We start from the raw sequence: 24484 nt of genomic DNA on the forward strand, positions 1-24484 counted from the left end.
CTCTGTGCTTTCCTTCCTTCACTATCTTGCACTTGCACTCACAACCTTTGTCTCCCCCGGTCACACCCCCTTCTAGAGACTTCCACACACCTGCTTCACATCACCCTAATTTGTTTGCTCCTTATTTAAACCATCACAGTCTCACAGCTCACTGCCAGTTTGTTGTCTTGTTCACATTCCAGCTCTCTTTCTCAGTCCTGATTTTTTGCCTTGCCGTGTACCGTATTTTTGCTCTGTATTCCTCGACCATGCCTATTGCCTCATCCCTGATGTCTGTGTTTGCTCGTGCCTCTGACCCCTGCTCAGCCATGACTGCGTTTTTTGCCTGATCCTGATTGTACCTCTGCTCCGTTGCTTGATCACATGTGTACCGAACCAGAGCCTGGAATAAAGACCATGTTTTCTTTTACACCTAAGCCTAGTCAGGCAGTCTGCATTGCGTGTCCAGCCGCTACAGTTGCCGGGCAGCTGCCCGCCCTGACACATATTTAAAGTGGTGTAAAAGGTTTTATCACTGTTTAGAGCTCTTTATAGGGTCTTATTATACTTGTTTTCAGCAAGTAAACTTACGAGGTCTGTTAGAAAAGTACCGGACCTTTTTATTTTTTTCAAAAACCTGATGGATTTGAATCGCGTGTGCTTGCATGAGCAAACCTTGAACCTTCGTGCGCATGCGTGAACTTTTTCACGCCTGTCAGTTGCGTCATTTCCTTTTTAAGCAGCCTTTGTGTGTGGTGTGTGTCATGCGCTCGGCGTCTTTTCATTCCAAGGAAAAAGACGGAAGACTGGAGCAGCGCCGCATCAAATTTTTCCAGAAACTGGGCGACAGCCAGGTGGAAACCATTTGGATGATTCAGACGGCTTTCGGTGACTATCCTATGGGCATCATACAGATTAAGGAGCGGTACAACCGGTTTAAAGACGTCCGCACAATGGTGGAGAGCGAGCCGTGCTCCGGGCAGCCATCAACATGCTGAAATGACCAGATCATTCCAAAGTGAATGCTGTGGTGATGCGGGACTGTCGTGTGACTATCCGAGAAATTGCGTAAGAGGTGGACATCAGCACTTTTTCGGTACATTCCACTGTGAAAGAAGATTTTGCCATGAAAAGAGTGGTGGCAAAATTCTTTCCTGAAGCTTCTGACGGCGGAGCAGAAGCGCCTCCATGTTGAAGTCTTACAGGACATGCTGTGACATACCCACCTCTTCCACAATTTCTCGGATAGTCACACGACTGAAAAGTCACCGAAAGCCGTCTGAATCATCTGAATGGTTTCCACTTGGCTGTCACCCAGTTTCTGGCAAAATTTGATGCGGCGCTGCTCCAGTCATTCCGTCTTTTTCCTTGGAATGAAAAAACGCAGAGCGCACTACACACGTCCCACACAAAGGCTGCTTACCAGAAAATGATGCAATCAACAGGCATGGAAAAGTTCACGCATGCGCACGAAGGTTCAAGGTTTGCTCATGCAAGCACACGTGATTCAAATCCATCAGGTTTTTGAAAAAAATAAAAAGGTCCGATACTTTTCTAACAGACCTCGTAAAGTATGCCAGCAGGTGTTACAAAAGCAGGTATGAAAGATTGGAGCTAAAAGTACCCCACAGACAGACGGGCATTCTAAAAACCATTTACTGGTCTTCCTCTCCTTCTTACTTTAAATGGAAAGGTGCTATTGCTTGCCACACCCTCTCTACCTTTGAAGAGGAGACTTTGCCTTTTTTTATCCACAGACTATATGTGGACATGGCTGTTGTGAGCCATTTTGGTGCCTGAGGCAACACCAACACTGGCAAGCAAATGTAAAATTGGTTCTGCATGTCTTAGTACTGTATCCTAATTTTATAGTGTAGATCGTACGTTCTGACTCACCTCATCTGACATCAAGCTCACATGCCTACACCTGTTGCCCTAATCAGCAATGATTCTACAACACCAGTTAGTTAAACATCCTTCGTCTTTGACTGCAGTCCACTGGCTGGTGGCCTCGGCAAGCTGCCCACGTTGTCAAAACTAACGGCCCTGTGTGTCAGGCAGAGTGCCGCGTGACCACGTAGGCGAGATTCACAGAACAAATAGCAGTCTAAGTATGGGCTTGTATTGCATATGTCACAGAAGTCTAAAATAAAATATTTCAGGCCTAAGGTTTAATAACATCATACATCTTCAACCGCTTATCCAGATTTGGGTCACAGAGATTTAATAATATAATAGTCTTTTTTGTCCACAGATGTGGAAATTTGACTTCAGTTTCACGAGTTATGAAAAACACATCACATGAAATCATAATAAATGCAGTTATGAATAATGCAGCATGTGCAATACAGACAACAATAAAAGACACAGTTCCAGTGTGATTGATTATTCTTATCTTAATTATGACATTTGGTATGAATGAATTTTTGTAAATGTTCTTGGTTACTGTAGAAGCTCTGTAAAAAGGGGATGACCAGGAACAGATGCAGTTTGCTTGATTTATATATATATTTTGTTTACAGCAACAAAAGTACGACATGCAAAGTCATAGAATTCTGACAAGATACATGACAAGTAGATACAAAGAAATTTTGCACAATGTGTCTCTTTTAAAGACAAGCCCAAGAAAAGACAGCTTTTAGGGCACGTTTGAAGAGGTTTCTTAGTCGTTGAAACTACAACCCCAGTTCCAGTGAAGTTGGGATGTTGTGTAAAATGTAAATAAAAACAGAATACAATGATTTGCAAATCCTCTTCAACATACATTCAATTGAATACACCACAAAGACAAGATATTTAATGTTCAAACTGATAAACTTTATTGTTTTTGTGCAAATATTTGCTCATTTTGAAATGGATGCCTACAACATGTTTCAAAAAAGCTGTGACAGTGGTATGTTTACCACTGTGTTACATCACCTTTCCACTTCTAACAACCCTCAATAAGTGTTTGGGAACTGAGGACACTAATTGTTGAAGCTTTGTAGGTGAAATTCTTGCTTGATGTACGACTTCAGTTGTTCAACAGTCCGTGGTCTCCATTGTCGTATTTTGCGCTTCATAATATGCCACACATTTGCAGTCCACGTCTGGACTGCAGGCAGGCCAGTCTCATACCCGCACTCTTTTACTACGAAGCCACGCTGTTGTAACACGTGCAGATTGTGACTTGGCATTGTCTTGCTGAAATAAGCAGGGACGTCCCTGAAAAAGATGTTGCTTGGATGGCAGCATGTGTTGCTCCAAAACCTGGATGTACCTTTCAGCATTAATGGTGCCATCACAGATGTGTAAGGTGCCCATACCATGGGCACTAACGCACCCCCATTCCATCACAGATGCTGGCTTTTGAACTTTGCACTGGTAACAATCTGGATAGTCTTTTTCCTCTTTTGTCCAGAGGACATGACGTTTTAACTTGCACTTGTAGATGTAGCGACGAACTGTGTTAACTGACAATGGTTTTCTGAAGTGTTCCTGAGCCCACGCGGTAAGATTCTTTACACAATGTCGGTTTTTAATGCACTGCTGCCTGAGGGATCGACGGTCACGAGCATTCAATGTTAGTTTTCGGCTTTGCCGCTTACGTGTAGAAAGTTCTCCAGATTCTCTGAATCTTCTGATTATATTATGGACTGTAGATGATGGAATCCCTAAATTCCTTGCAATTGAACATTGAGAAACATTGTTCTTATACTGTTGGACTGTTTTTTCATGCAGTTCACAAATTGGTGATCCTCGCCCCATCTTTGCTTGTGAACGGCTGAGCCTTTTGGGGGTGCTCCTTTTATACTGAATCATGACACTCACCTGTTTCCAATTAACCTGTTCACCTGTGGAATGTTCCAAACAGGTGTTCTTTGAGCATTCATCAACTTTCTCAGTCTTTTGTTGCCCCTGTCCCAGCTTTTTTGAAATGTGTTGCAGGCATCCATTTCAAAATGAGCAAATATTTGCACAAAAACAAAAAAGTCGATCACTTTGAACACTAAATATGTTGTGTTTGTGGTGTATTCAACTGAATATAGGTTGAAGAGGATTTGCAAATTGTATTCTGTTTTAAATTACATTACACACTTCATTGGAATTGGGGTTGTAGTCTTTCACTCGTGTACCATGGGTAAAAATAGGTTAAATCCATTAAAAAAAATAAAACAGCAAGTTACATTTTAGAGTTCAGAGTCATTGTGTAATTAAGATGTTAGTGTTTCTCAAAGAAAAGCTGCAAAGGCGTGTTTATTCCTTTCTGTTAGATTCCGTCCTTCCGTGTCCAAATATCTGTTGCTGGACTTTGTGCAATTTAGTTTTACAACAATGTTCTGAAATTACAACTTGCTGCTCGAATATGGGTGGTAGCAGAGAACTGAAGCTCTGAATCAGCAAATACTGTATTCACCTGCAATATCTGATGCAAGTCAGAAATCAAACATTTTTATATCATCGCCATAGTTGTTACTTTTACTCTTCTGGCATAAAAATGTACAAACTGTCCAGAAAAGTTTCTGGCATATGCCGCTTACTGTATGTTGAACCGCAGGATGGCTGATGGAGACCCAGTAATGTTTGTGTTCCAACAAAAAGCCATTTCATATGACTCTGTGTCAGTAAGTCTGTAATTTGATGATTTTTATCTACAAAAGCAGATGTTGTAATGCTGTAATCTCCAAACAAAATACTCATAAATCAGATTGATGTTATTTATTTCAAATGAAGTTAAATGGATATTCCTTAAACCTCTACAGGGCCCCAGTGTAGGAATAACTTTGTTATTATTGTTGGTGCTTAACTTGTTACTGTTTCTACAATATAAATTTTACTTGGAGTAACCAACAAATCTGAAGTCCTGTGTGGTGATTTTCTTAGTAAATTGTTGAGAGGTTTGTTTTTATTTTTGAATGAATGAGAGAGGGGCATCATGGTGACTTAGTGATTAGCACTGTTACCTCACAATGAGAATTGCCCAGGATCAATTTCAATTCAATTTATTTCATTTATATAGTGACAAATAACAACAAAGTTGCATCACACAAGTAAGGTCTAACTTACCAACCCCCAGAGCAAGCACACAGGTGACAGTGATAAGGAAAAACTGCCTCTGATGGTTTGAGGAAGAAACCTCAAGCAGACCAGATTCAAAGGGGTGACCCTCTGCTTGAGCCGACTACCAACACACTACACAACTAGAAGCACTCAGAGAGTGCAAACCTCCGCCAAGGGGGTCACTGACGCATAACATCTACACGCCGTGGAATCATTGAACCTAAAAAAGTCTAACAATGATGTTTGCTCAGTAGTAAAAAAAAGTGCTGTGACTTCTGCTGTGACTAGATAGCATGTATCCTTAGCGCTTGGCATCACAGTTTATTGCAACTTGCACCTTTCCCAGAAGCTACTGTCATCTGAGCACTGATATTGATATTGCATGTGCTTATAGACAAAAACAAATAAGAGACAAAATTCAATTTATTATCCAACTAAACTGCAAATATAGGAATTTTTTTTAACATTTATGAAACACTTCTCTAAACAAGGCCATAGGGTCAATGACCCTAAAGAGATTCCCTCCTTGGCACAGTGATCTATTCAACAGTTCAGTGTTACAACCAAGACTATGATACATACACTTTTCTTTCCTTTATATTTGACAGCCTTGACCATGAAAACATACCACTAGAACTTGGAATCACTTATGTCACTTACTTATGTCTTTATTAGTTCAAAAGTTATTATATAAAAACGATTTTTTGGTAATGGCGGTTTTCTTCTGGATCTAGCTCCATAACAATTGAAGCTACATCAAATCTGATGACACCTTACTGAATCAGTACAGATTCAGATTCAGCTCCAATTTGGTGTTAGTTGTGCATCTGTAGCTTCATTTGTCACCTCACACTGACACATTTTCTATTTTCCCTATATTTTTGCATATTCTGGATCACCAGATCCGGAATCCGGATCTGATCATCACCAAACTTTGTTGTTTGATAGAACATTTGACTATGTTACACCCTAATTTTTTTCAAGCCTTTCTGCCTTGTTGTTGTGGAGTTAGAAACTAGAATGTCAAAATTCCCCTTATCCCGCAATGGTGAAGAATCCTTTAAAAAATTCCTGGATCTGGATCGTGATCCAGATCACCACTAAAATTTAATCACTTGTTCCTCTTGTCATTTCCAACCACTCCACAAAACCTCATCAAAATCCGTTCAAAACGTTGTGAGTTATCCTGCTGACAAACAGACAGACAGACAAACAAACAAACGCGACCAAAAAACATAACCTCCTTGGCAGAGGTAATGAAAGTATACAGGAAATTTTGGGAGTCTATGTTGGTGTACAAGGATGGGAGGCTTACAGAAGAAGACATCCACTCCCATCTCTGGATGGAGCTGCACCTCAAACAGAGAGAAAAAAACAGATTCAGGCAACAGAAAGACAACAAATACCGTATAATTTGTCAGCATTAAACAAGAAAACAGAAGAAATACCAAGGTGATCGCTGGCCACAAGTTCTAAGCTTCACTAAAAGACCCAAGCTTTAGATAAGGTTGAGGCCACGGCCCGCTCCGTTTCCTAATAAAATGATTTTAAACGAGTAAAAAGCATAGTACCATACTATGCCAGTATGCTAGCCATACGAAAGGGAAAATAAGTGCATCTTAAGCAGTGTTGTATAAAGTACCGGAAAATCACACTTAAGTAAATGTACAGATACCTATTAAAAAAATGACTTTGGTAGAAGTTCAAGTCACCGATTGAAATGCTACTCAAGTAAAAGTCTTAAAGTATCTAGTATTTATTGTACTTAAGTATGACAAGTAATGTACAACTAAGTGTACTCAAGTATTGAAAGTAGAAGTACAAGTAAATGGTAATAATCAAAAACTGACTGATTTTTTTTTTTTTTACATTATACTTTATCTAGGCTTGTAAATGACTGGTAGTATTAGTCAAAATACTGAAAATTGTGCACGTCACACAAAAACACTTCAGAAACAAGGTTTCAAAACCTAAACGAGAGTAGGCTACTCACTAGGTGTTCACAGGAAACAGTTATTTTATTTCTATATGTATTTATTTATTTTCATTGTTACATGGTTTTATCTTTTCTGTTGTGTTTTTGTTTTATTAGGTTATTTTTGTCTCATTCTCTAAAATTTTATTGTAACATTATTAGACTATTATTATTGACTATTATTGTCTATTATGTAGACTATTATTGTTGTTGCTATTATTAATATATGAATAAAAATAAATTTAAAAAAATTACAATTTGACTCTTTTACGACAACGAACACTGAGCCATTAATTATACAGAAAACAAATCAACACAAACGTGCTGATGACAGCTTAATGCTAACTTTAACATTGAAAACGCCATAGACATGCTAACGCGTTAACATCGGTTCCCTTTTTAAGTTATAAAATACATCTATCAACTGTTTCAGAAGATCATAACAGGTCAGTTTAACATAAAAATATTAAATATTACTCACAGACATATGCTCTTCAGGGTTTTAGCGGGGAAATTTTAGGAAAAAGTGAAATAAACAATCCATGAATCGTAGATCGAAGCACTGCTTTGATCCGTATCGCTGCATCGATTGGTTCAAGGTTCAAAGCAAAGCCACGCTGCAGAAAAGTTCATTACAGACCCACTGCAGGTCTGTAATCAATGTAGAGAAATGATCATTTTCCTGACAAACAAGTGTGAAACTGCAAAAATTCCTGCCGGACATGCCTCATGACAAATGGGCCTGACTTCGTTGCAGTAACTAGTAATCAGTGGTGTCTCTGGGTGAAAACATGACTTTTTTCGCGTGTGTGTGTGTGTGTTTTGTTGTTTTCTTTTGTAACGAGTAACGGCATGGCGCATAGAAAATGTATCAGAGTAGAAGTATGCAATTAAGGTCAGAAATGTAGTGAAGTAAAAGTGAAAGTAAGCTGAATTAAAAAAAACTCAAGTAAAGTACAAAGTCTCCAAAAACGTACTTAAGTACAGTAGTGAAGTATTTTTACTTCGTTACTATACAACACTGATCTTAAGTCTGAATTTGCAAGTCTCTACAGAATCTGACTGTTTTATTGATGCAGGGAGATCATTCCACAGAACAGGTGCATGATACAAGAAAGCTCTGTGACCCGCAGACTTCCGATCTAGTCCTTTTGTGCTTGGAGTTTGCATGTTCTTACTGTGTTTGTGTTGCCCCGGCTTCCTCCCACTTCTAAAGACTTGCAGGTTCGGTGGACTGGTGACTTTAAATTGACTGCAGGTGTGGATGAGTTTGCCTGTCGACACAGTGTGTGTTGGCTCTGCGATAGATGGGCATAATATCAAGGCCACTGGCCTCTCACCCAATGACTTTCGGGATATCTTCCAGCCCACCTGTGACCCTTAACTGGAACAAGTAGGTTTAGAAAATGGATATCTGGATGACCCAGAGATATTTCGTCCTAAGTATTTTATGCTGTTGCTTGTTGTTCGTCTTGGTTCAGGAATTTAACAGCTTTCAGTTCTGCACTGTTTTCTATCCAGATCTATTTGCTTTGTCGTTTGCGGCCCCTTTGATTAATGCACGTTTTCCAGCTGTTTATTCGGCATCTGCAGACTGCGAGTTGTCACTTTGCGCTTTTATATTTTAAAACGTTATCAAACCTCATCACCTACCAAACATCCATTTCCTCAACTGCTTCTAATTATGTTTGTGAAGTGTTGTCGGCGGGGTACAAGGAAACACTTTGAGAGTTGATTAAAAGTGTTCCTTTTTGGTTGTTAATGTAACCCCGTGTTCTTGGCTCAGCAGTCTGCTGGGAACAAAAGCTAATTAAGGCTTTTTTTGGAGGCCACAGTCACCGCTCGCCTGATCTGTAAAGCCACACAGTGACGAGCGCCTCTGATGGCTTCTGTCTGTGGAAGCGGGGATGATTTCTCACGTCCATCCCCTGCTGAGGCTTTCTGAGCTCGACTATATGAGGATTTAACTCTGTGAGAATATTCTGAGCAACGGATTGAAGTGGGAGAATTGCGAGTTATCGGTGTTCTGTGAAGTTCTGTGATGTTTGTCAACCGCGATGCTGGTCGGACTTAGTTAATCTTAACACATATGGCTTCAGCTTCATAAAAAGACATGAAAGCATTGTCATGTTTGTTGATGTGCTGCCTGTATATCAGTTAATTAGTGGTGTTCATGAGTACACTTCAGCGCAAGTGTAAAAATGTGAAGTCCCACAAACAGACCTCAGCCTTGGGACTCATGCATGAAGGTAATGTATATTTGTGCAGAAGATATCAAGATCAAGAGTACTTTTTGCAGCAAGATGTTTTAGTTAAAGAAAATGTCAAAACACTACAATTTTATACCGCCAAGAACTTAACTGGTTTGCTAGTATTACTCAAAGCCTTATGGTTTGGTTTTCTTGAAGCACTATGGAGGGGTTGGGAATTTTATTTATTTATTTATGTTGATACTGCAAGATTGGCTATTTTTCATAAATTTCTCAGGAGAGGACTTCAATGTTTAAAAAATAAAAGATTTTTTTTTTATGTCTATAAATGGTGGTGTGTGGCTCTCGATCAGTGGTTCCCAAATGTTTTAGGTCACACACCCCTGGGTACATGCTGACAAAGTTGACACACCCCTAAGGGCACATGATTGAAGCTGACTAGCGCAGGAAGGAGGAATTGCATGCCATTTGTGAAAAATCAGAGCTGCCTCCAACACCTTGTACACCTGTCTACAACCATTTGCGCACACAAACGACCGAAAGACAATGTGTGTCTTGTGAGAGCTTGTTTGATCCCTCTCATGACAAGCGGGGGCAAAATTCCAGGTGTCACACACGAACATCTAATACTTCTCGCAGAGTACTTGGGAAATGTGTGGCCATTCGAGCTGTTAGCACAAAAATAGTGAGCAGGCGATCACTTTCGAGCTGGCTGTGAAATTTGTCTAAGGCGAGGCGTCTCTCATCTGATCACCAGAGTGACACCTTGGTCTGTGCGCTGAATGGACAGGGGGCGTGGCTGGCTGGCAACAGCAGCAGCTGTTGACATGTCTTATCCTGGACTTCACAGTTGCAGAACACGTACAGTGTTTTGATGGACAGGACATTTACAACTATCCACCATGACGCACGTGTGTCTGCTTGCTGTCCTCACGTGGAAATACATAAAAACATATATTGCTTTTGCGACGGGCTGGAGAGCCCGCACATTGACAGGCTGCCCCAGCTGAAATGGACCGTCAGTTCATGTGGACATGCAGCAGGTGATCTGAATGCTACGTCTGTCTGACAGGACACGCGTGTCAAGCCGAGCTTTTGTAAATTGCAGGTTTGAATCCCATAAATAAATTTTTTTATTTAACCAGGATTATTTAACCACAGGGTTCTGTATTGTGTCCCCTTTTATTTCTTATTTATATCAACCCAGTGATATTCACTAATTATGGGTTGCCACAGAGCCAAGTCACTTCCAGCCAAGTGGCGAATCTGAAGGCGAGAAATCGTACTTCCGCGACTGTCCGTCGAATGAAAACAAGCTTGGGCTGCATTGATTGTCTATTGATATCAGCTGGTTTTGTTTTGTCTCTAACTTGCTTCTAACTGCCAGTTGATAGCTCTCACTGCCTGAAACAATGAGATTTTTACACGAAGCTGACCTGAAATGAAACGTACATTAAATTGACTTTATTGACGAGTCTGACTCCTTTGAAAAGTGACCATATTACATGTATTATATTACAGCTTGGGACTCGAAGGAAGCACGGATTTTACTGCTGCAGCCTTCAACCCCCAAGCTGGGCGGCGTGGGCCCCTCCTGCTGTAGCCTTCACCCACTTTTCCTCAATTCGGATGGTGGACTGCTTCAAGTTTAGAGCACATAAACAATACAAATGTATATGTGTTGTCTGTGGTAATTGGAGTGTAAACGTAATTTCCCTTTTAGGGATCAGTAATGTTGTCTGAAGTCTGAAGTATTTGTATTGAGCTCGGTGATATTTTCATCGGCAAGAAATGGCCACCAGAGGGTGCTCGGTGCAAAGTCTGCGGCAACCCATACAGCTGGTTTTAATTTTATTTTTCTCCACATCAGCAGCGGGATGTGGTGCAACACATCCCAGCTGCTCGCACTGTGTTCGTGCATGCGCATGATGCTTCATGGTTCCCCGTTTTGTGTTTGGTTTGCGGATTTTCTTCCGGATTCTGCGTCTTCGTGTTATGTGTGAAGGGGCCTTTATCATCGACCCCCCATCCTTTCTTCCTGTCAAAGATGAAACAACCATTTTGTGTATTGCTATGGCAGGCAGCAGTTAAAAAATTTCCCTTTTGATAATTGCTATGAAATTTTGCACCGCTCACTCCAGAAAAGAAAACATTCAGCATTCAGGGAGGTGCAGTCCATTGACGGCCGTGTGTTCAAATATAATTATACGGCAAATTGGCAACAAGGTAGTGTCACGCAAATACATTGACAAGCCAGTCAGAGTCAAGTATGGGGAAACGCAGCCAACATAGGTGATGGTATCACGATGTAATTACACCATGAAAAGTTTTTTAATCTGACCACAGCACTGCGATGTAAAACCAAACTAACTGGACCAAACATATATAAACATGAATTTTGGTTCACACCTCGTTGTGGACTTTCACGTGCAAAAAGGGGCATAGATTTGTTTTTGTTTGTTTTAATATATAATTTTTATTTCCATGATTACAAATTTTGTCTTGTACACCACAGTATCGGAACCCTGGCTCTAGATAACTGTATTCAGTGAAAATGGGTTAGTCAGGTGGCTGTATGTACTGACATGTCTAAAGGATTGCAAATGGGTTGTGTTTTGCAGACTTATTAACTTTATTGCAAGGTATGTATTAAATAAAAATTGAATATTTTGAGTTAAAGGATAAGTTCAGAACCACACTCATGTTTAAACAACATTAGCTATCAACCCTATGACTCATCTTTGATGATTGCTTAATTTGCAGGAAAAACTTTTTTCTTCTTATTTGCATTAACTCATGGCAGTGAATGGGCCATATATGAGTACTAGGGACCGCAGTCGCAATGCTCCTGACTTAACGTGAATGTTCCTTCAAAGAGCCGCCATTTACACACCAGACAACCTATTGACGAAGTGCCCAGATGTAAAATGTTTTTGTGTGCATTTTCAACGCAGACTTAAACACACATGGAAAAAAGCTTTCAAAATATGTTAAAATACCGTTCTTACCTGGATATCAAGCCAGTAAGATTAAATTACATTAAATGATGTAAGGAAAATATTAAACTTACACTGACACCCACACATTCACATTCTGAAATATTAGTGTTGAAAGTTTACACGGATCCGATCTGTTCCAGCTTCAATCAGTTAGTTTGCGGATGATCATTTATGAGTCACATTTTATTCCAGGCACTGCTACAGAAGTTGAACATGCCATAATCTAAACAAGTTAGTGCTGAAAGTTTACACTGATCTGATATGTTCCAGCTTCCAAATTCTGCAAACATAACAAGGCACAATATCGCGATACACACAATCCAGACTGAGAACACAGGCCACATTAATTAATTCAACATGGTAAATCCATTTTTCTATTGTACTGAATTAATTCAGCTTTGAGTAAAATTCCATTCCAGGTGGTTTCTAAATCTGTCGTATATTCACGGTATACAACTTCATATTCATGCATTGCACAGGCATGACGCTCTGCAAGATATCACCCAAAAGTGACAGAAAAGTAACAAGAACAACCAAAACTACCCTCTTACGGAAGGAAATGTTGTCTCCCTTCTTCCCCCGGCTGTGGCATTGCCAACATGCGCAGCTTTCTGGTATTTTCAACCCGTTTCTTGACAAGATCTATGAGTGGCGGTGCGTACTAGCCACTGAGTTGCCCAGTGTGAAAATGGCGACCACATATACAGCTCTGTGGGCAACATACTGTCAAAATGTCATCAGCAATACAAAATATATAGTATTATTTTGTTGACATGTTCATGGTACAAAACATCTGAAGAAACACAACTACCTTGGTATTTGTTTGTTTTCCCCCTGATTATACTGGTTTATAGGCACACTGTGTCAGTGTTAGGAGACAGCACTGATCATGGCAGATGTGGAGCATGTTAAACAGCCCCTTTATTAATTTAAGTGTCTCCATATGATTTTGGTGCCTTGCTGCCTCCAGCTAATTTTTCAACTTTGCTTGATATCAGAGGTCTGACACATTTGTTAGCTCCAATAGTGCACACCCACCTTATCTACTTCCTGAGATATTTCAATTTATTTTCATTTATAAAACGCCAAATCACAGGCGCTTCACACAAGTAAGGTCTAACCTTAGCAACCCCCAGAGCAAGCACACAGGCGACAGTAGTAAGGAAAAACTCCCTCTGAGGATTTGAGGAAGAAACCTCAAGCAGACCAGACTCAAAGGGGTGACCTTTTGCTTGGGGCATGCTATGACACAATTTACAAAACAATTCAATTACAAAAACAGTAGAGAATCTATTTAAGCATAAAAATTCAAAAAGAAAAAATAATATAGCACCTTCAACTGCACCACAGACTAAAACAGTTAAATGTGGTCTATTAAACATTAGGTCTCTCTCTTCTAAGTCCCTGTTAGTAAATGATATAATAATTGATCAACATATTGATTTATTCTGCCTTACAGAAACCTGGTTACAGCAGGATGAATATGTTAGTTTAAATGAGTCAACACCCCCGAGTCACACTAACTGTCAGAATGCTCGTAGCACGGGCCGAGGCGGAGGATTATCAGCAATCTTCCATTCCAGCTTATTAATTAATCAAAAACCCAGACAGAGCTTTAATTCATTTGAAAGCTTGACTCTTAGTATTGTCCATCCAAATTGGAAGTCCCAAAAACCAGTTTTATTTGTTGTTATCTATCGTCCTCCTGGTCGTTACTGTGAGTTTCTCTGTGAATTTTCAGACCTTTTGTCTGACTTAGTGCTTAGCTCAGATAAGATAATTATAGTGGGCGATTTTAACATCCACACAGATGCTGAGAATGACAGCCTCAACACTGCATTTAATCTATTATTAGACTCAGTTGGCTTTGCTCAAAATGTAAATGAGTCCACCCACCACTTTAATCATATCTTAGATCTTGTTCTGACTTATGGAAGACTTAACAGTATTCCCTGAAAACTCCCTTCTGTCTGATCATTTCTTAATAACATTTACATTTACTCTGATGGACTACCCAGCAGTGGGGAATAAGTTTCATTACACTAGAAGTCTTTCAGAAAGCGCTGTAACTAGGTTTAAGGATATGATTCCTTCTTTATGTTCTCTAATGCCATATACCAACACAGTGCAGAGTAGCTACCTAACTCTGTAAGTGAGATAGAGTATCTCGTCAATAGTTTTACATCCTCATTGAAGACAACTTTGGATGCTGTAGCTCCTCTAAAAAAGAGAGCTTTAAATCAGAAGTGCCTGACTCCGTGGTATAACTCACAAACTCGTAGCTTAAAGCAGATAACCCGTAAGTTGGAGAGGAAATGGCGTCTCACTAACTTAGAAGATCTTCACTTAGCCTGGAAAAAGAGTCTGTTGCTCTATAAAAAAGCCCTCCGTAAAGCTAGGACATCTTTCTACTCATCACTAATTGAAGAAAATAAGAACAACCCCAGGTTTCTTTTCAGCACTGTAGCCAGGCTGACAAAGAGTTAGAGCTCTATTGAGCTGAGTATTCCATTAACTTTAACTAGTAATGACTTCATGACTTTCTTTGCTAACAAAATTTTAACTATTAGAGAAAAAATTACTCATAACCATCCCAAAGACGTATCGTTATCTTTGGCTGCTTTCAGTGATGCCGGTATTTGGTTAGACTCTTTCTCTCCGATTGTTCTGTCTGAGTTATTTTCATTAGTTACTTCATCCAAACCATCAACATGTTTATTAGACCCCATTCCTACCAGGCTGCTCAAGGAAGCCCTACCATTATTTAATGCTTCGATCTTAAATATGATCATCTATCTTTGTTAGTTGGCTATGTACCACAGGCTTTTAAGGTGGCAGTAATTAAACCATTACTTAAAAAGCCATCACTTGACCAGCTATCTTAGCTAATTATAGGCCAATCTCCAACCTTCCTTTTCTCGCAAAAATTCTTGAAAGGGTAGTTGTAAAACAGCTAACTGATCATCTGCAGAGGAATGGTCTATTTGAAGAGTTTCAGTCAGGTTTTAGAATTCATCATAGTACAGAAACAGCATTAGTGAAGGTTACAAATGATCTTCTTATGGCCTCGGACAGTGGACTCATCTCTGTGCTTGTTCTGTTAGACCTCAGTGCTGCTTTTGATACTGTTGACCATAAAATTTTATTACAGAGATTAGAGCATGCCATAGGTATTAAAGGCACTGCGCTGCGGTGGTTTGAATCATATTTGTCTAATAGATTACAATTTGTTCATGTAAATGGGGAATCTTCTTCACAGACTAAAGTTAATTATGGAGTTCCACAAGGTTCTGTACTAGGACCAATTTTATTCACTTTATACATGCTTCCCTTAGGCAGTATTATTAGACGGTATTGCTTAAATTTTCATTGTTACGCAGATGATACCCAGCTTTATCTATCCATGAAGCCAGAGGACACACACCAATTAGTTAAACTGCAGGATTGTTTTACAGACATAAAGACATGGATGACCTCTAATTTCCTGCTTTTAAACTCAGATAAAACTGAAGTTATTGTACTTGGCCCCACAAATCTTAGAAACATGGTGTCTAACCAGATCCTTACTGTGGATGGCATTACCCTGACCTCTAGTAATACTGTGAGAAATCTTGGAGTCATTTTTGATCAGGATATGTCATTCAAAGCGCATATTAAACAAATATGTAGGACTGCTTTTTTGCATTTACGTAATATCTCTAAAATCAGAAAGGTCTTGTCTCAGAGTGATGCTGAAAAACTAATTCATGCATTTATTTTCCTCTAGGCTGGACTATTGTAATTCATTATTATCAGGTTGTCCTAAAAGTTCCCTAAAAAGCCTTCAGTTAATTCAAAATGCTGCAGCTAGAGTACTGACGGGGACTAGAAGGAGAGAGCATATCTCACCCATATTGGCCTCTCTTCATTGGCTTCCTGTTAATTCTAGAATAGAATTTAAAATTCTTCTTCTTACTTATAAGGTTTTGAATAATCAGGTCCCATCTTATCTTAGGGACCTCGTAGTACCATATCACCCCAATAGAGCGCTTCGCTCTCAGACTGCAGGCTTACTTGTAGTTCCTAGGGTTTGTAAGAGTAGAATGGGAGGCAGAGCCTTCAGCTTTCAGGCTCCTCTCCTGTGGAACCAGCTCCCAATTCAGATCAGGGAGACAGACACCCTCTCTACTTTTAAGATTAGGCTTAAAACTTTCCTTTTTGCTAAAGCTTATAGTTAGGGCTGGATCAGGTGACCCTGAACCATCCCTTAGTTATGCTGCTATAGACGTAGACTGCTGGGGGGTTCCCATGATGCACTGTTTCTTTCTCTTTTTGCTCTGTATGCACCACTCTGCATTTAATCATTAGTGATCGATCTCTGCTCCCCTCCACAGCATGTCTTTTTCCTGGTTCTCTCCCTCAGCCCCAACCAGTCCCAGCAGAAGACTGCCCCTCCCTGAGCCTGGTTCTGCTGGAGGTTTCTTCCTGTTAAAAGGGAGTTTTTCCTTCCCACTGTAGCCAAGTGCTTGCTCACAGGGGGTCGTTATGACCGTTGGGGTTTTACATAACTATTGTATGGCCTTGCCTTACAATATAAAGCGCCTTGGGGCAACTGTTTGTTGTGATTTGGCGCTATATAAAAAAATTGATTGATTGATTGATTGAATTCACAAAAATAGTTATGGTCATTAATGTGTTTAGATGATGACCTCTGATTCAACCTGCGTTGTCCACCGATCTTTTACCACCAAGTTTGATTTAAATTGCTCTTTGTATTTGGAGATATCGCTCTAGACAGTCAAACAAACATGGCCATTACAATAGCTTGTTCATCTTTGCAGCGAGGCTAATAACAGCACCAGAAATGTATTTAGTAACTAGTCATGAAATGCAAAGATGCTTTAATAATTACACTGTTTTATAGCCCATTCACACTGAAGATTAGCATGGCATTTGCTGACAGAGAGTGAAAAGTTTCTTACCATTGACCAGTGTTGAGGTACGCCAGACTCCGCAGGAGCTAGGTCGATGTCAGTTGGACAACAGTGATGTTCATCATGGGCTGACAAAAATTTTCAGCATGCTTAAATTCACTGATGTTCATGCTGAAACACTGGCAAGAGTTGAGCTCCGCTACTGCTAAGTCACCTCCACTGGTACGCCGTTACTGCTCTGGTTCCCTCTGCTGGCCAATGTTGAAGGCTTGACTGGACCACCTGCTCTTGATCCCTTGGGCATGAAGAAATATGTAGAAATATGAAAAAATGTGAAAGAAAATGTAGAAACTTTATGTATGATGCACCGGTAGCCAGTGACACAATCGCAGAGTTATGTCACATTTATATAGGCTCCATCAGCTGACAACACAAACGTTGAGTTGACGATTGGCTCTGCCAAGCTACGCTACTGCTCAGAGGAATGCGCTACAAATTCACCCACCCTCTGCCAGTGGCAGTTAAACGACATCCTGTGTGAGTCAGTGGACCATTTGCAAAAGTTGAGCTCTGCCAGTACAACAGCGGCCTCTGCTGGTCTACATTTAGCTGCTTTGGAGACAGGAAATGTGGACTTCTGGATTAAGCTTTCAACAAAGTTTCACTGATATTTTTGTCAATCTGCTGCGTTGGCCAACATCATCCACTTTGCGTCATATTGTGAATGGGCACTTGAGGTTTACAAAAAATACACACAGACACACTCATCTTCAACCGCTTACTCCAAATTAAGGGTTGCGGGGGCTGGAGCCTATCCCAGCAGTGATAGAGCGTGAGGCGGGGTACACCCTGGACAGGATGCCAGTCTGTCGCAGGGCCACAAATAGACAAACACATTCACACCTGCATGCACACCTACGGACAAATTAAAGTTTCCAACCCACCTAACCAGCCGGAGCACCTGAAGGAAACCCACACAAACACGGGGAGAACACACAAACTCCACACGCAAAGGCCACAGGTGGGAATCGAACCCATGACCTTCTTGCTGTGAGGCAACAGTGCTAACCACTAAGTCACCGTGCTGCCCTACAAAAATACGTAATATAAAAAATATTTTAAGTTGAAAAAGGAAGGTGCTCCACACTTCTGCCAACCACAACAATCCGGTGCAACCAGGTCAGGATAAAACAATGTAAAGAACCTCCAGTGCACCACAGATGTGTATGTAATTATATTACTTACTTAAAGGTGCATAACAATGGCTAGTGACAAACGTTTCAATGTAAGGTTACATCTTCATCAGAGGACTCTGACGGAATTCCTTTACTCTAAAAAAATATTTATTTTATAGGCTTCTGTGACTGTGATTGAAGAAAATGCATAGTGCAGAATTTCTGTTGCATGATCAGTTATACATCTTCATGATCTCACACTTTTTTTGAGCTGTTTGTCCCTGCCTTTGGTCTTTGATCCAGTCTCATTTGAGCTTTAGTAAGGCTTGAATGATATTTTTGATCTTTATGCTTTGATCATGATTAATCTCTTTCCTGCCTTTGATCTTTAATCCTGATTCCTTAGCAACTGTAATCAGAATTGCTGTTGCTAAATTTGGAATCAGAATTACTGATTAGTTCATTGATCAGGATCAAAAGTCAGGATCTACCCCTTGATGCCGATTTCTCTGGTCATGATTACAGGATTAAAGCAATACAAAAAATGGTGATGAAAACCTCCTTGAAGATGAGTTGTCACATGCATGAGATTTTGATCAATGTTCAGCATTTAAGATCAAATATAAGTGATGATGATCAAAGGTCAGCAATCAGAACTAAAGACCATTGACCAGAATTAAATATTAGTAAACAGTCAGGATTAAAGATCATTGCTCAAAGATGAGGGATCAGAAACAAAACTCAGGATCATACAAATCAGCAATCGGGAAAAAAAAACGAGGGATTATGATGAAGGATCAGACAATGCTGGAGAAATGATCAAAAGAATACACAATTACAGTGGAAATGTCAACAGGACTGTTGGTCCTTGGAGATATGTGCTCCCTGAATGTACGAGTTAAATATCTTGAAACACAAGCATTTCAAAAACATATACATTGTTCCATTTTACCTTTGATTTAGACTAATGCAGGATGGAAACAGGAGCATGACCTTGAGTTTCACAATTTATCCTATCCTTAACCATGAGGCATTACTATCACACTGATTAATAAAAATTGATTAATAAAGACCACCGGTGTGACATTGACCTTTGATCTAGAGAGAAAAGTAAGTCAGCAATAGGAGCATGACCTTGAGCTTCAACTATATTATAATTTAACCTGATATCCTGAGTCTCTGAAAACAGAGATTAACATAAAGCACCACCATTGTTAGCTGAAACCCATGATCCAGAAAAAAAATACCACATTTTCTGGAGTATGAGTTGCATTTTTTTTTCTAGTTTGGTAGGTCCTGTGATTTATACATATGCCAAAAAAAAAATCACATTTGTTATATTAATAACAGCAATAATAATTATATAGTGCTTTCCTTCAGAATCAAAATGTAAAACTACAGTGCAGGCAGATAGAATGGGTGAAGAAAGGTGGCAGGAGTGATTTGTGACCGAAGAATATCAGCAAGAGTGAAGGGGAAAGATTATAAGATGGCAGTGAGACCAGTTATGTTGTACAGCTTAGAGATGGTGGCGGTAACAAAAAGACAGGAGACAGAGCTGAATATGTTACTATTAATTCTCTTTGGGAGTGATGGGATTGGACAGGATTAAGAATGAACATATCAGAGGGACAGTTCAGGTGGGACAGTTTGGAGATGAAGTTAGAGGTGAGACTGATATGGTTTGGACGAATGTAGAGGAGGGACCCAGGGTATATACGGAGAAGGATGCTGAGGATGGAGCCACCAGGCAGGAGGAGAAGAGGGAGGCCAAAGAAGAGGTTTATGGATGTGCTGAGGGAGGACATGCAGGTGGTTGGTGTGACAGAAGAAGATACAGAGGACAGGGTGAGATGGAAACGATTGACCTGCTGTGGCGACCTCTAACGGGAACAGCCGAAAGAAGAAGAGCTGAGATAAAAATCAAATTGGACTCTTGTTTTTCTTGTAGTGTTTCAAACACTTTTGGCCTGTAATCCCTGTCCATCTGATGATTTTGTCCATCCAAACAGCATCAAATATCACCCAATATGTTGTCCAATCTATGCTTATTTGTGCATCTTGCTTATTTTTGGAATTTAAAAATCCTTATGTCAAACAGCACAGTCTGTGTTGTGCACTTGTGCTGTACTGAGTTCCAGAGCTGATGTTACATACAGAAAAAAGTTGGACCTTATACAGTATGTGGTTTTCCCTCTTAACAATGCATTTTTGATAGTTGCAACTCCAGAGTGATTTGTACTCCGGAAAATAAGGTAAGTTAAAACAGGAGTTTGACATTGAGCTTCAATGGTGTCCTAATTTATCCTGACATCCTTAACAATGACCCATTTCAAAAATAGCTATATGATCTTGAGCTTCTGTCACATCCTAATATTACAAAATTTGGTAAATATGGGCCATTTTAAACGTTAAATGTAGAAATGTCAATGGGCAGACAGATAACCATGAGGACTGAAGGACAGATGCTCCATATTGTGACAATCGGCTCTTGCGGATCAAGTGTTAAAAACCGTGTGACGGCTCCTCTTTCATATCAGTCTATGTTGTGCTTAACGAGTGTGGTTTGAAATGACGCCCTGATTTCATGGTTGACTCCCTTTGGAGGTCACCCTATGGTCATAAACAGCATGACTCCAATCACCAGGCCCGCGGTGGCTCACACTACCCGCTGCCCGCTCCTCAGCGGTGAGGAATCCAGGCCATACTGATACACAACAGCATTTACTTTAGATTTTCAAAGAATAATCAGAGAAGGTTCCACTGTTGAGATGATATCGTGTCGCAAGCCTTGCCCACGCTGAAATGGCTGACTGGTCAGACAGACGAGGTATCTCTGCTTGGCAGATCTTACACGTCACCATCCTCCCTTTGGCTCTTCTCTGCTTTTCCATTTGTGTGTTTCTCCTGGGACTTTCCCAGCGCCCCAATGATCTTGTCATCCACTTTGGTCGAAGTGTCTCCCCGTACATCCTGGACTGCGTGTGTCTCTCCCATCCTTCTGGGTGTATCACGCCAGAGCTACCAGTCAATGTGTTTCTAATTACATGTTTTTACTGGAAGCCCCAGTTTCCTGTGCTGCCTCCCCATTTGTGAATGTGGCCAAACTGGGCCACAACCAGCATCCACAGAGCCCAACGCCGGCCCCGCCCATTGTGTAGGAGTGTCATTAGCACGCTGGCTTGGGTTTATAGCAAACCACTGTCACGTTAAGAATGACTCGGACACGCTTGTCTGACCCTTGTGTTTGGCTGGTGTTGCCATGGAGGCCGGTAGCCTTTCCTTGGCGTGGAATGTGGATGCCCGTCGAGGAGTGCCAGCCAAGAGTTTTAATGCGATTAGGCAGGGCGTGTTTAGGTGTATTCTGGGTCTCCCGGTCTTCTGCGGTGGGCATTCCCTTCAAGCCACTCTTCCATGGAAACAGACTGTGGTGCCTAAAAAGCTGTGATATTAAAAACACAGAAAAAAGGTCAAGTGTTTGACACGAGGCCAAATGCTTGGAGTATTTCTGTCTCGCTTGTAGAATTACAAGATGGTTCTAATTTAATCTTCAGACTCCAGGCAGGAGAGCAGCGTTTCAGGTCAGGTAGACGGGGATTATTTCATTAGGAGGAAATTGGGAGAGGACCTGTCATCAAGGAGCCCACGGCACCCCTCCACCCTGCACACAGGCAGAAACCTCAGTGACACAGCCACTAAGAAAACACAAAACACAGCGGCTTCTGTTGGGCTACGCAATGCAATGCATATTTTACTTTGTTAATGACCTTGACTTTTTAAAATGGCAAATATGTGTCATTTTTGGGCCATACGTCATGCTCAAATGGAGATGATGTGCCCACAGAATTGCAAAATGTCCAATAAAACATCCTTTACAGCTTGCTTTCCCGACCTATGTTCTGAATTCAGTGTCAAGATCAGATTAAAATAAATTTAAGAGGACTTTTTGTGGTTGAGGTGAACTTTAACCATCATTGAGCTATATATTTATGGCATAGCATCTTGGACGCTGTTCCTTCTTGTGTTATTTATTGTTGGCCCCATCAGGTCCACCATCATGTTTTTCTAAAACCATCATATTTATCCACTGTTGGGGTCAAAACTGCAAAAAGGTAATATATTACCTAATATTTGCTACTTTTAAAAAATTTAATACATTACATCTTTACTCTCTGTGGAAAGTAACGTGTTACATGACTCCTTCTTTTGTATTACTCAGTAATATTAAACCTACAGTGCATCCATAAAGTATTCACAGCATCTCACTTTTTCCTCATTTTATGTTACAGCTTTACTCCAAAATTGAGTAAATTCACTTTTTTCCTGCAAATTTCTGCTCACACCCCATAATGACAATATGAAAAAGTTTTCTTTTCCCAAATTTATTAAGAATAAAAAAAACTAAGAAATCACATGTACATACGAGGGCTGTCAATAAAGTTACGGTCCTTTTTATTTTTTTTCAAAAACTATATGGATTTCATTCATATGTTTTTACGTCAGACATGCTTGAACCCTCGTGCGCATGCGTGAGTTTTTCCACGCCTGTCGGTGACGTCATTCGCCTGTGAGCACTCCTTGTGGGAGGAGTCGTCCAGCCCCTCGTCGGAATTCCTTTGTCTGAGAAGTTGCTGAGAGACTGGCGCTTTGTTTGATCAAAATTTTTTCTAAACCTGTGAGACACATCGAAGTGGACACGGTTCGAAAAATTAAGCTGGTTTCAGTGAAAATTTTAACGGCTGATGAGAGATTTTTGAGGTGATTCTGTCGCTTTAAGGACTTCCCACGGTGCGAGACGTCGCTCAGCGCTCTCAGCCGCCGTCGTCAGCCTGTTCAAGCTGAAAACCTCCACATTTCAGGTTCTATTGATCCAGGACGTCGTGAGAGAACAGAAGTTTCAGAAGAAGTCGGTTTCAGCATTTTATCCGGATATTCCACTGTTAAAGGAGATTTTTTTTAATGAAAGACGTGCGGACGGGTCCGCGCGTCGGGACGCAGCCGACGCGACGCAGCCGACGCGACGCTCCGCCACAGGAAAAACACCTCTGTTGAAAGCCTTAAGGACAAGTTGGAACATGTCCTGCCTGTTAAACAATTTCTCATATACTCACTCCACTGAAAGCCATGGTTTACAAATGGTTATCAACACGGAGGTGTTTTTCCTGTGCCGCCGCACCGCGTCGACTGCGTCCCGACGCGCGGATCCGTCCGCACGTCTTTCATTAAAAAAAATCTCCTTTAACAGTGGAATATCCGGATAAAATGCTGAAACCGACTTCTTCTGAAACTTCTCTGTTCTCTCACGACGTCCTGGATCAATAGAGCCTGAAATGTGGAGGTTTTCAGCTTGAACAGGCTGACGACGGCGGCTGAGAGCGCTGAGCGACGTCTCCCACTGTGGGAAGTCCTTAAAGCGACAGAATCACCTCAAAATCTCTCATCAGCCGTTAAAATTTTCACTGAAAACCAGCTTAATTTTCGAACCGTGTCCACTTCGATGTGTCTCACAGGTTTAGAAAAAATTTTGATCAAACAACGCGCCAGTCTCTCAGCAACTTCTCAGACAAAGGAATTCCGACGAGGGGCTGGACGACTCCTCCCACAAGGAGTGCTCACAGGCGAATGACGTCACCGACAGGCGTGGAAAAACTCACGCATGCGCACGAGGGTTCAAGAATGTCTGACGTAAAAACATATGAATGAAATCCATATAGTTTTTGAAAAAAATAAAAAGGACCATTACTTTATTGACAGCCCTCGTAAGTATTCATACCCTTTGCTCAATACTTTGTTGATGCACCTTTGGCATCAATTACAGCCTCAAGTCTTCTTGACTATGATGCCACAAGCTTAGCATACCTGTCTTTGGGCAGTTTGCCCATTTCTCTTTGCAGCACCTCTCAAGCTCCGTCAGGTTGGATGAGGAGCGTCTATGCACATTTTCAGATGACTCCAGAGATGTTCAGTTGGAATCAGGTCTGGGCTCTGGCTAGGCCACTCAAGGACATTCACAGAGTTGTCCTGACGACTATGACTGCTACTGTCAACTGTGGGATCTTATATGTAAACAGGTGTGTCCCTTTCCAAATCATGTCCAGTCAACTGAATTTACCCCAGGTGGACTCCAGTTAAGCTGTAGAAACATCTCAAGGATGATCAGTGGAAACAAAATGCACTTGAGTTCATATCTGAG

The sequence above is a fragment of the Thalassophryne amazonica genome, chromosome 10 (assembly GCF_902500255.1).
Source record: "Thalassophryne amazonica chromosome 10, fThaAma1.1, whole genome shotgun sequence".
Classification (NCBI taxonomy): domain Eukaryota; kingdom Metazoa; phylum Chordata; class Actinopteri; order Batrachoidiformes; family Batrachoididae; genus Thalassophryne; species Thalassophryne amazonica.